Source organism: Callorhinus ursinus, unplaced genomic scaffold, assembly GCF_003265705.2.
Source record: "Callorhinus ursinus isolate GAN/ISIS: 27379988/994484 unplaced genomic scaffold, GSC_fseal_2.0 scaffold11, whole genome shotgun sequence".
Classification (NCBI taxonomy): Eukaryota; Metazoa; Chordata; class Mammalia; order Carnivora; family Otariidae; genus Callorhinus; species Callorhinus ursinus.
The window spans coordinates 41692691-41705815 of NW_027397073.1; the positions used below are offsets into that span (position 1 = coordinate 41692691).

Below are 13125 nucleotides of genomic sequence, written 5' to 3' on the forward strand. Positions count from 1 at the left end.
TTATTATTATTTTTTTAAGATCTGCTTTCAGTAGAAACCAGTTAACCAAAGCCTAACCTGCTGAGATATTATCAGAGCCTAACTGATCTGGTGTAAGGAAAATACCCAACATCGGTCAACCTTCCATGTGGGAGAAGAAAAATACCAATTCCAATCTACACTAGCTTTCCATGAGGGAGAATGGAAATATCCAACTGCAGCCCACCCTGGCCATCTGCTTTTACAATAAGCATGGAGAAAAAAATCCCGAGAAACACTTGTGAAGTTCACAGTCTATAAGCATAAGCTCAATAAAAAACTAAAACCTAAGTGCAGGAGTTATAGAATGCTTCTCCTTTCCTACCACGTTGCTATTTACATCATTTCCTTCACCCAGTACAACATGTCTATCTATCAAGGAAAAAAAAATTACAAGGCATACCAAAAGGCAAACAAACAATTTGAAGACCAGAGCAAACATCAGAATCAGACCTGGTAGGGATGTTGGAATTTTCAAACTGGGAGTTTAAAACAACTGTGATTAATATGCGAAGGGCTCTACTGGATAAAGAAGATATCACATTAAGAAGAGATTAGCCATGTAAGCAGAGAGATGGAAATCTTAAGAACCAAAAATACATGCTAGAGGTAAAAAATAATGTAACATGAATAGACAGTTTTCCAAAGAAGACATACAGATGGCCAACAGACACATGAAAAAATGCTCAACATCACTCATCATCAGGGAAATGCAAATCAAAACTACAATGAGATATTGCCTCACACCTGTCAGAATGGCTAAAATTAACAACACAAGAAACAACAGGTGCTGGTTGGTGAGGATGCAGAGAAAGGGGAACCCTCTTACACTATTGGTGGGAATGGAAACTGGTGCAGTCACTCTGGAAAACAGTATGCAGTTTCTTCAAAAAGTTAAAAATAGAACTACCCTAAGATCAGCAATTGTACTACTATGTATTACTAGGTACATTACTCAGCCATAAAAAAGAATGAAATCTTGCCATTTGCAACAATGTGGGTGGAGCTAGAGAGAGGCAAACCAAGAAACAGACTCATAACTATAGAGAACAAACTGATGGTTACTGGAGGGGAGGTGGGCAGGGGGGATGGGATAACTGGTGATGGGTATAAGGATGGCACTTGTGATGAGCAGTGGGTGTTGTATGTAAGTCATGAATTACTAAATTCTACACCTGAAACTAATATTATGCTGTATGTTAACTACCTAACTAGAATTAAATAAAAACTTGGAAAGAAAAAAAAGAGAGGGTACAAAAAAGCAAATAAAAAAAATGTAACAGAAATGAAAAATGTCTTTGATGAGGTCACTAGCAGACTGGACACAGCTGAGGAAAGAGTCTCTGAGCTTTATACTCAAACCCATAGAAGTGAAAACATATCTACACAAAAACCTGCACACAAAGGTGGATAGCATCTTTATTCATAATTGCCAAAACTTGGAAGCAACCAAAATATCTTTCACTAAATTAAGACATAAATAAATTTTGGTATGCCCAGACAATGGAGTATTATTTGGTAATAAAAACTGAGCTATCAAAGCATGAAAAGACATGGAGAGAACTTAAACGCTGTTGCTAAATGAAAGAAGCCAATCTAAAAAGAGTACATTCTATATGATTCCAACTATATGCCAATCTGGGAAAGGCAAAAATATGGAGGCAGTAAAAATATCAGTAGTTGCCAGGAGTTGAGGGCTGGTGGTAGAGAGGGGAAGAAATGAATAGGCGGAGCACAGTGAATTTTTAAGGCAGTGAAAATACTCTGTATTAATACCACAATAATGGATAACATATATACACATTTGTTCAAATCCAATAAATGGACACCACCAAGAATGAACAATGGACTTTGATCATGATGCATCAATGTAGATTCATCAATCATAGTAAATTCATTACTTTGGTGGGAGATGTTGATAATGAGAAAGGCTACGCATGAGTGGGGGCAGAGGGTATAAGGGAAAACTTTGTAACTTCGACTCAATTTGCTATGAACCCAAACTAATTCTAAAAAAAAGTCTTAAAGGGGCACCTGCGTGGCTCAGTAGGTTAAGCGTTTGCCTTTGGCTCAGGTCATGATCCCAGGGTCCTGGGATCGAGCCCCGCATCGGGCTCCCTGCTCCGCGGGAAGCCTGCTTCTCCCTCTCCCACTCCCCCAGCTTGTGTTCCCTCTCTCGCTGTGTCTCTCTCTGTCAAATAAATAAATAAAATCTTAAAAAAAAAGTCTTAAAAAGGCAAATAATGTCCATAAGATCTTTTACATTACTTGGTATTAAGAAAATTTAAAACTGTTGATATTCTAGAAAGCATTATTTTTGAAAATGTATTTATGGAGATCATTGTACAGAGAATCACTAGGTTTTTTGCAGATTTTATTGGGTATATATTCATGGGTTACTAATTTGTCAAATATAGTATTACAGAACTGAAAATTAGGCAAGGCTACTAATTAATAAATTATAGAACCTTCATTGTAACTGTTATTGTATATATGCTTTCTCTTTAAGCTTGAATTCTGATCCCACTTCTCTTAATATTCAATTCTTATCATTCCAGGCACATCCAAATGCCAATCTGTCACAAGAAATCATCTCTTTTTTGAGGTCTACATTTACTATCATTTCTCTGAATTCCTGAAAGCTACTTATAGGGCAGCATTACTGTCAATGAGCTGTTTTTCATAAAGTAAGTGAGCTTATCTGGTCCTAGTAACTCAAGAGTAATTCAAGGAAAACTAGATACATCCCAACTAAAAATAAATAAATAAATAAAAAACAAAAACTTCTAGGGCTCCAAGGTCCTGAGAAAGTAAAGGACTCCAAGTAAAACTCAGAAATATGATAAAGGGATATTCTGAGAAAGAACAAGCCTTTCCCTTAGTTTGATATAAAGAGGGATGCACTTTGCCTAAGAATTAATTAATCAAATTTATGAACAAACAAAAAGAAAACAGTAACAAGAATGACAATTACCTCTTCCTCAAATCTAAGAAGAATTTGGATAAAAATCATATTTGATATGTGTGCTGGCAGGTACAATCTTGTTTTGGTTATGTTTGAGCTAACAGTAGTTGAGTTTTCTTTTGCCCCTTGCTTCATCGTATGGCTATGAAACAGAGATCTGGAAATTGTGCAGACTGCTTTGCAAGTTTGTTATTACAGCAACTTATAAGTCAATTCAGTTTTACTATCCTCTATGTTTTCCAACAAACTTTTCTTGAATGTCACAGCAATAGCATACATAATTATAATTAAGACAATATTATCGTATCCTGTTATAAACAAACTTATTTAGGATACAAATATCCTTAACGGCATACAAAGCATATTTTAAACGAAAGGCTGTCTAAATTTGTTTTTTTCCTTTTAAAAAGGGAACAGCATAATGTTCTTAAGTGATAACGTCTCTTATAAAATATGACTCAGATGATAAAAGACTGATATATATACTTACCTTTTGAGAAACATTACTTAGCAACATTGTGAATAAACACTGTGAGGCCAGCAATATGGGTAAACTTACTGATAAATCTGTAAAATTCTATTTTAATGTTTAGATAAAACTTTCACTTATACTTTCTCCCACTAATTTTTAAGCCCAATATTTCTGTCAACCTTTGGTTCTAGTATCTTGTATTCTATGAGTTATATTTCATGCCTCTAAAATATTAATCTGGGGAGAGCTCAACCATTAGGGAAAAGAAGACTTTAATGACTATTGTTTGAAAGGTAGCTCCTAATAGTATGTGCAGTATTAGCAATTCAGAAGAGGCTCTGAATTAAAAAAAAAAAAAGTAAACTAAAGGAAAGTAAGTTGAAGGAAATGGGATATGTTGAGCAATAAATGTACCTGGGAGAGAAGAACTGTCAACCTAAAATGAAAAATAATAAAGCAAAATAAGAATCAGCAGCATTTGCAGTGTTTCCATGGCTTGTTCTTGAGGCTGTACTTTGAGAATATAACTACAAGGGATTGATTACTACTTTGCTTATAGGTATATAAACTACTAAGTTTCATTACTATGATTATTTATTATTATCTTCTTTGGGAAGAATATAATAAATATTGACAAATATTGACAAATATCCAGTTCCTTGGAGGATAGTATGTATTTTTGTGTATTTCACATAGAATCTCCTGGTTCTTAAAAATGCCTACTATTAAGTATTTTTCTTCAGTACTGATAATGTTTCTCTGCCAACTAACCACATAAAGAGTCTGGTCTTTTTTTAGATAAAAAAAAATATATATATAAAAAAGTACTTCCTTACATAATTGCCATGTATCACGATTAAAATTATAGTCACAGATCTAAAACCAAGTGAGGACTACTGGAATATTGGAATACATATGAATATACAGAAATATACAAAAAAGATTATTCTATGGTATCCAATAGATGCACGGGACACACTAACCAAATAAGCTAAAGTAAGAAAAATGTATAAAAGCCTGATGGATGATTAATTCTTCTGAATCCATTTGTAAGAGTAAACTACAGAATATGCATTAATTGTTTTGTACTTCTGAATTAAGAGTTAGGTAAAGAAAAAAATCTGTAATTATTAGCAGCCAAACTGTTCTACACATAGCACGATGATTTGTCTGAATTCTGATTAATTCTCTCAGAGCAGGGCCAGTACATCTTTAAATCTTCTGTTCTTAAGAGTCACAGCTGACTAAGAATGGGTACATCCATTTCCCCAACAGTGTCAAGTGGGCCTTATGACCTCTACTTCCTCCTTCCCTTCTACGATGCTATTAGCAGGTTCTGTGCAACAGCCAAAGGCCCGTTAAAAGGCAGAAAGGTGATTTTGATCTTTTTAGTTTCTCACTAAATTACAGAATCAGTTCTCTGGTTGTCAGCTGCTGACAATTTTATAACAGTTTATTTTTCAGTACCTCTCCAAAAAACACCAATTTATGGTTTAAGGTGCTCATTTATATCAAGACAGAATCCTTAATGGTTAGATGGGTAATTCTTACAAATATTTGGTTTGCAAGTGACCTTCATGCTTGGAATTTTTTTCTTCACAATAAGAGAAAAATTAAATATGCTTTAATACATTTTTAAAATTTTTAATAGAGTCAGATAGTTTTAAAGAATTCAACTTCTATCCTTAGGGAAGGTGTATATCTCTTAAAAAGTAACTAATCTAAGATCTTAAAAAAATGAAAGCTGTGAAGTTGAGCATATACGCTTAAAATATTATAGTTAACACAAATTCTCTCAATGTGACTCTGGCCTGAGGTGCTATATTTGAGATAATAAACTTTGCTACATTTTCTTTCTTACATGATAAATTCTGTCATTTTATTTTCCTTCTTATTAAAAATATATAGTCTATTTCCAATAGGTGTTTGTATATATCACATATATAATATAAATACAGAGACTTCATTTCTTGATATTTAAACTTTATATATTTTATACTTCTGTATATCACCTGTAGTCTGTTCCTATAAGCTTTTTTTAAAATTCATATCACAAATCTTAATTTGTGTATCAATGATATGGTATTCTTCATTAAAATTTGGTTTTCGTTAAACTAAGTAGGCCCAAGTTGAATGTCCTATTCATATAGAAATATGCAATTATCTTTAAGTTCAATGAGCATTTACTGCATATCAATTATACTCAGACACTGTTCAAGGTCTTGTCTTTAAAGAGATATTATTTGGTCTCTGAGGGGCATCCAGTAAAGGGGATGAAACAACATTATTTAAATTTTTGTGGGAAATGTTATGCTGTGTACACATCTTAGGTGCTTCAGGATAAATGGAAGGAATAATTATTCTAGCCATTATTGTTTAGGAAAGATTTTTGTGGTGAAAATAAGTTGACAGTTAATATAGAAGACTGATGGGAATTAACCAGATGAGGACAGAGAGATTTTTTTCAATCAAAGGATCATTGTGAATAAATCATGAGTCTATAAAATAGCACGGTATGTGCTGGGAACTATAGTTAAAGCACAGGACATAGAGGGGCAAACGTTGAATTAGAAGTACTCTGAGGTCACTTCATCAAGGGCCTTTATGCCAGACAATGAGATTAAACATTTCCTGTTAGTGGTTGCAGAGCAACTGAGAATTTTTAAACAAGGGAATAATATAATCATATTTTATTTAAGAAAGATAAATCTGATTGCAACCTAGAAGATCATTTTAAGAGTGACAAGACTGAATAAAGGCAGACTATTTAAGAATAGATTAGAGAGATTAAGATGATAGATAAATAGGGGCTGAACTAAGTGGTGATATAAATAAGGATAGAATATTGGAGTGGACTCAAGCCATATTCAGAAGGAAAATTCTACAAGACTGGGTAAAAAATCAAATAAAAGTGAATAAAAAATAGAGAGAAATTTGGACTGATTATTAGGTTTCTGATATTCATAACTGGATACATGGTAGATGCCCAGAATTACGGCAGGGAGGATAGGAATAATGATTTTATGGAAAGGAAGTTAAGTTCAGATGTGGACAATAAGAATTTTAAATGACCATGGGACAACCGGCATTTAAATGCATGTTTTCAGCTTTAGTTTTAGGCTGGAGCAAATGTATTCAACTGAATGAACACCAAGAATTAAGAGATATCCTCATGCTAAGAAAAAAATAAATTTATTAAGTCATTGTTAAATTCTCTTACATAATTACTTCCCAAAGGAAGTATTTCTTCATTTACTTATATATGTTTTCTCTGTATTTTTTTTTTCTGGAAAGTTGGCAATGGTAAGTCAATGATTATATTAAATTTGATTAATGATGCTTTTTTTTTTTAAAGTCAGGAGTTTTTATTTTTTTTCTTAAGTACACTCTACCCCCACTGTGGGACTCGAACTCACAACCTCAAGATCAAGAGTTGCATGTTTTATCAACTGAGCCAAACAGGCACCCCTAATGATGCTTTTCTTTAAGAATTCCCTATCTTTGCCCTTCTTTGGTGTTAATAAATAATTTTTATTGTTGATTAAAACTAAATGATCAGACAATCTCTGAGTTATTACTGGTATCTCTCTTCTCTATCATGTTTTGAAAAATCTTGTTCTAGTAAATCAATTATAGTAAATTAACAAGATTTGCCATAAACCAATTGGGTTATTATATTCTAAAAAAAATAGATATGACAAAGTTACACTAAGTATTTATATTGAATATAAATTCTCAAGGAGTCATTTCATATTATAATATGCTATAGTAATCATTCTGTCATGGGTATCTGTCCATAATAATTCTTAATATTGAATCTCTAATAAAGATTAATCATCATTAACAAATGTATTTTTTTAATAGTGTATTCCATTTCAATTATAGCCACTGATGGGTGAGTTTAGAGAATTCAAAGATGAGTAAGCTATTACTGAAGAGACAATATAAATAAAGTATGTCTAAAGAACACAGATTCTGAAGCTGGACTACTGGATTCAAATCCCCAAATCTGCTATTCACTGGTTTTGTGACTTCATATAAGTTATTTAACTCTTTGCCCTAGGTTTCTCTGTTGCCTCACTTTGGCACATAATATGTGCTATGTAAAGATTTCATAAATGCCTAGAGGAGCTTATAATTTGGTATAGAAAATAAAACTACAGAATTATTTACAATTAAATTTGACAAACTACAAAAAGCTTTACAAATCATGAAAGATTAGTAAATACATAGAAAAATGGGAATTCAAAATTGTGTCATGCTTTCTGCCTAAGCATAATAGACACGTGATGTAGAATGGATACCAAAGCAAAAGATTTAACTTGGTTTTTTAATAGTTGCACCTAAACACTGTCAGATATTGGACAAATCAATCACTATGTTCTTATTTGTAAAATGGGAATAATATCAGCTCTAATAATTTAATATTTATGCACTTTTACATCAAATGTTATATATTTGAACATCATAAAATACATTTTATTCATGATAAAATTTATATATTTTCTCATGTACTTACCTAGTAAAATGGGTTACTATATAGCTGAATATACCTCTGAACAAAAAGGGATACATAGGGCTATAAATTACTTTCCCAAGGTTACACTCTCTTAAATAGCATAGTTGAAAGTCAATCCTTTCTGAATCCACATTCAGTGGCTTTCTACGCATTGAGTGTCTGACCCAAATTTGATCTTCATAATAAACTGTTTACAACTATAAAATACTATGATAGAAGAGGTGTAATTTTAGGTATACCTTTAAGGATGGATAGGATTTTAACAGAGCAGTTAGATAAATTATTCTGATATAGAAGGGGAAATATACAGCAAGGTGTCTCATAAAATATTCCAGGAAAAACAGATTTTGTTTGGCTGAAGGTACCATGATATTATAAATTTGACTTACATTAGGAGGGTATAATACAGTATTTTACCTGGAAAATTCATTCATGTCCCACCATTACCCCTTGAAGTTCTGAAGACAAATATATGAATAGAATAATTAATCAAAAAGATTAGAGCAGTAATTTTCTTTTTGTTCTTAAGAAATTACATACAAGGCCCAGTACAGAACTTAGGTAGGCTAAGATGGACTATGTTGAGCCACCCTTAAACCTTCATCCTAATCCCCAAATTAAATCATGCCATCCAACCCAACACAGAATTTCACAGGAAAGAGTCGTCACAGCAGAGTTTGGTTCCCTGCCAGTCTGAGTATGCTTAGCATGTCTTGAAGTAGCTCTCAAGTGAACTGTCTACACGACTCTTTTACCTAGGCCTATCAAAAGGGAAAAAAAAATGGTGACTGCAACTTTTACACATTTGAAATTTTTACATGTGAGAAAATGTGACCAACTCAGTGTCCAAGAAGGATACAAAAATGAGTTGTTATCTTGGAGTGATTCAAATAGAAAAAATATTTAAAGATGTGCAATGGATAATAACTGTAAAGGGAAGAGTACAGAGGGAATACGGTGAATAACTAAATTGGAAGGAAGGATAAGGAATATGCAGCATATATGGAGATAAAGAAATAGTTTTAACTCATCTTTGAGGGGATTAGTAACAATTGATTTGGGGGACGCCCCTAAATCTATTAATCTAGATGTATCTCAGTTTCTCCTTTACCTTTCAACAAGACACACACTGCTACCAAAAACCTGAAGAAGTGTACCTACAGAAAACAATACTGGACAAAGACTTGCTTTTGCTTATTGTGATAATTTAGCCTTAAAAATCAAATCAACTGTCTTGTAATTTGGGTTCTACAAAGTGGAAATCTTAATTTGCCCTTGGATGCCGACTGAAGGTCTAGTACAGCAAAGATTTAAAAAGCAACATTTTAGTTCCTTTTTTTTAAATTTTATTTTGTTATGTTAATCACCATACATTACATCATTAGTTTTTGATGTTCTATGATGCATTGTTTGCATATAATACCCAGTGCTCCATTCAATACGTGCCTTCTTTAATACCCATCACCAGGCTAAAGCCCCCACCCAGTTCCTTTTTAATAAGCCCACACCCACTTTCCATTCTGATAGTGATAAAGGATCAGTTTAAGAAAAACAAACAGCCCTGGAAAAAGTTGACCTTTGTGAGGCCTAGAGAAGTTAAGTAGGAGAATAATCTGACCCCTTTCCAGCTCCTAGCCTATACTCAGACAGAAAAGGGCCATCTCTACGGTCTCAGAACTTTAAACCCCTTTACTTATCATTGTGAACACAAAAGAGCAAATAATATTCCATGGCCTGCTGCTGAGCTATCTTAGAGGAAAAGTAAAGGTTACATGCTCTTTGGGTTGCCTTTACAGCCTAATATTAGGAGAGGTAATTCTGCTTCTATCTAGAAATGTAAACACAATTATTATGTGTATGTAAACACAAGTATTTAATATTTAATTCTCCGTCTTTAAAATTCTCATGGCAACACTGGAAGAACATGAATATTGGGTACCATTCTATATCAAGTCTGAAGAAAAGTAAAGAGGAATCAACAATATTCAGTTGCTGAGGGACTAAGTTTATACGACACATTTGGAAGAAAGTGCAGTAAAGAGTGCCAAATTGTTCTGTTAACAGGGCCTTCTCACTTACCATCCCCTTTGCTTAGAATGTTTTCTCTTTTGTCTTTTTGCAAGACCGATTCCTCTGATCCTTAAGGACACAGCTGAAATCTTAGTAGAAGTTCCTGAAATAATCCTTTTTAGTATCTCCAGCCCCTCAATAACATTTCAAATTTAATAAGACCCTAAATAATCTAAGGATTTAAATCTAAAGCCAAATGGAGTGACCTAATTATAATAAAGCACTTTGAATTTGGACACCAAAACTGTGGATAAAATTGAAAAAAGCAGGTATCATTAGGAATATATTTGGAGAGGATTTCTAACTTACTTGAGCCTAGCCAGTCTAGTCCCTGAATGTCTGGCCATGCTTAATGGCCATTAAGACGACTCTAACCAAGTAATCTGAAAGGCCCAATGGCCATCTGTCTAAAACAGCCTTAGATTAACAGAGTATTTACTGCGTAGTGCCAAAATTGTTATAAACTCAAGACATTCAGGGAAGTAATTTTTCTTCTGAATGGACAAGTAACAAGCCAGTTTTCTTGAGGATGCCAAGGCTATCAAAATAATTTCAATTCCCTTCTCTACTATACCTTGACTAGGGTAATCAGGGACACTAAAAATTTAACTTCTCTTTTCACTAAGCTTTCTACCCTTTCTTCCTTGTATGATTTTGAGAATAACCAAGGTAACATTAAAATTAACTTATATCTTATTCATAACTCTTTTGCATGAAGTCTATTTATAAAGCCTTGGTCATTTGGAGAGGAATGACGGGGAACACTCTTACTAACCTTATTTCTAGAAATAGAAATTTAATCTGTAGTGAAAGAAGCTATCTTGATGACTCCCATTATAGCTATTATTTAACACCTTATTCTTGTAATTCTTTTCACAGTTTCATTAAATATGCGTATTGGTTTGATTACACATGTTTAAGTCTTCTTTCTATAGCCAGACAGCGGGCTTCTATTCATGTTTCTTTTGTTCTCTTCTATATATTCATTTCCTAAAATACTACCTGGAATATATAGAAGGAGCTAAATAAATATGTATGGAATGAAAGAATTAAGGACTAAATAATCAATGCCCCCAGAAGAATATACTGATTTGTTTCAGAAACACAAAGGATGTTGGCAAAAACTAGCTTTAATATCATTAGAGAAGAAATCTCAGTTGTATTGAGTCTTCCCATGATATTCATTTCTACCTGTATTTGTTAAGGATAGCATAATACAGAAAGTGAGACTATTATAATTTTAATGACGATATTCATTCCTCTTAATAAATAGGGTACCGTCCTGGGACGCCGGGGTAACACAGCTGGTTAAGTGTCTGACTTTTGGTTTTGGCTCAGGTCATGGTCTCAGGGTCATGAGATTGAGCCCTGGGAGGGGCTCCACCTCAGCACAGAGTAGGCTTGGGTTTCTCTTTCCCTCAGTCCCATCACTCTCATGCTCATTCTCTCCCTCTCTCTGAAATAAATAAATAAATCTTAAAAAAAAAATACATAGGGTACTGTCCTAACATGTAACAATATACATGAAAAAGATCATTATAGGCAAAATATTTAAGGCTTTAATTTTTACCCAGGCTACATCTAGCTTAAACTGTGAAAAAAGTATATCAATGGCAACCTGCAGACTTTCCCTTCTCATTTTTTTTTTTTTTTGAGCCGGAAAAATCTGAATAGTAATAACTCTCTTTGAAAAGCATCCATGTCAACAATCAATACTGAATAAACACAGCCCTCTCTTAGTAAGTATGAACAAACAGAATGATCACTGGAAAGGTATAAGACTTAGAAGCTCTAAATAAATAAGTGATCTGATAATACTAAGCAAATATTCCTATGTGGTTAAACATAATAAAGTTATGGAATAATATAAAATATATTTTAATAAGACTTGCAAAGAAAATGCAAATACAAACCAGAATATGCACTATAGTGAATATATATATATATATATATATTTGTCTAAAAGATCCCCCCCCCTTATTTTTCTGGGAAATTCTTTCTTTCATCCTTCAATTATGAGAAGAGAGAAAAATCTGTTATTATCTTAAAAATACTGACACAACCCTAACTCCCACTCCAGCACTCTATCCTTGCCTCATTGATAGGTCCTGCTAGTGCTGACGACACTTTGTTCAAACAGGTTAAGGCATCACTCTGGAGAACCCAGCCAATAGGTGCACACTTGGTAAGAAGACAGCACTATGTAGGAATTGTAAAAAAAAATAACAGCTATGTTTTCCAATGGGCAAACACACAGTGTTACTGTACATAAATTAGCAAGCAAGGTGAATGGATTTCATTCCTCTTAGGCCTTCTTTCATCTAGTGCTCTTGTCTTCTGGCCACAGTTGACTGAACCTATACTGAAACTTGACTTGAGGCAGACCGCCAAGAGCCTGGCTTTAGTGTACTGGTCTTAGAAACAGAGATGGTATTTCATTTTATAGACAAAAAAATCAAGACGTGAAAAATCAGAATAAAACACAGCTCTGAAAGATGTTGCATATTCAAAAAATAAATTTGTGTAATACGAGGTTATTTTTTATAGAAATTATTTTCATTATTAGGAAAATTATGTAGAGAAAAGTTACTTAGTAATGAAAAATATCATCATCTCTCACCCCTGTCTCATTGTCATCATCTTGATTAGCATCATATGAATCTACATACCCAACTTAATTTAGCAAAATAACTGAAGGTAGTGAAGTGGGGGATATGTGATAGTATACCAAATTTCCATATTTAAAACAGGAATGGTGAAAATACAAATTTATTTTCATTAAAGATAATGACCAATTAAGGCAAAAAAAAAAAAGATATGTCATGCTTGAGTTGCAAGAGAACCATCTCCCTTACAAACGAAGGGGAATAACCAAATATCAGCAATCTAACTCAAAGAATACAACACATTCAAACATCTTTTTCAGGAAACTAAAGGCCTGTAGTTTAATACTTAATTGATTATAATCATAAATCAATTAAAAATCATTATCAGTAGCTGTACAAAATATAACTGATAATTTCAAACACTTATCCTTACTAAAAAAAAAAAAAAAAAACTACACTAAGAATAAAGGCTTCA

At 33.2% G+C, this 13125-nt stretch overlaps 2 long non-coding RNA genes across 4 annotated transcripts in view; both read right to left on the reverse strand.

The window, feature by feature from the left end:
- LOC141373681 (uncharacterized) overlaps positions 1 to 13125 on the reverse strand; it is a 714213-nt gene that overhangs the window by 500615 nt on the left and 200473 nt on the right. The gene's annotated exons all lie outside the window — the stretch shown is intronic.
- Positions 1 to 13125, reverse strand: part of LOC112835240 (uncharacterized) — a 51343-nt gene that overhangs the window by 37160 nt on the left and 1058 nt on the right. The gene's annotated exons all lie outside the window — the stretch shown is intronic.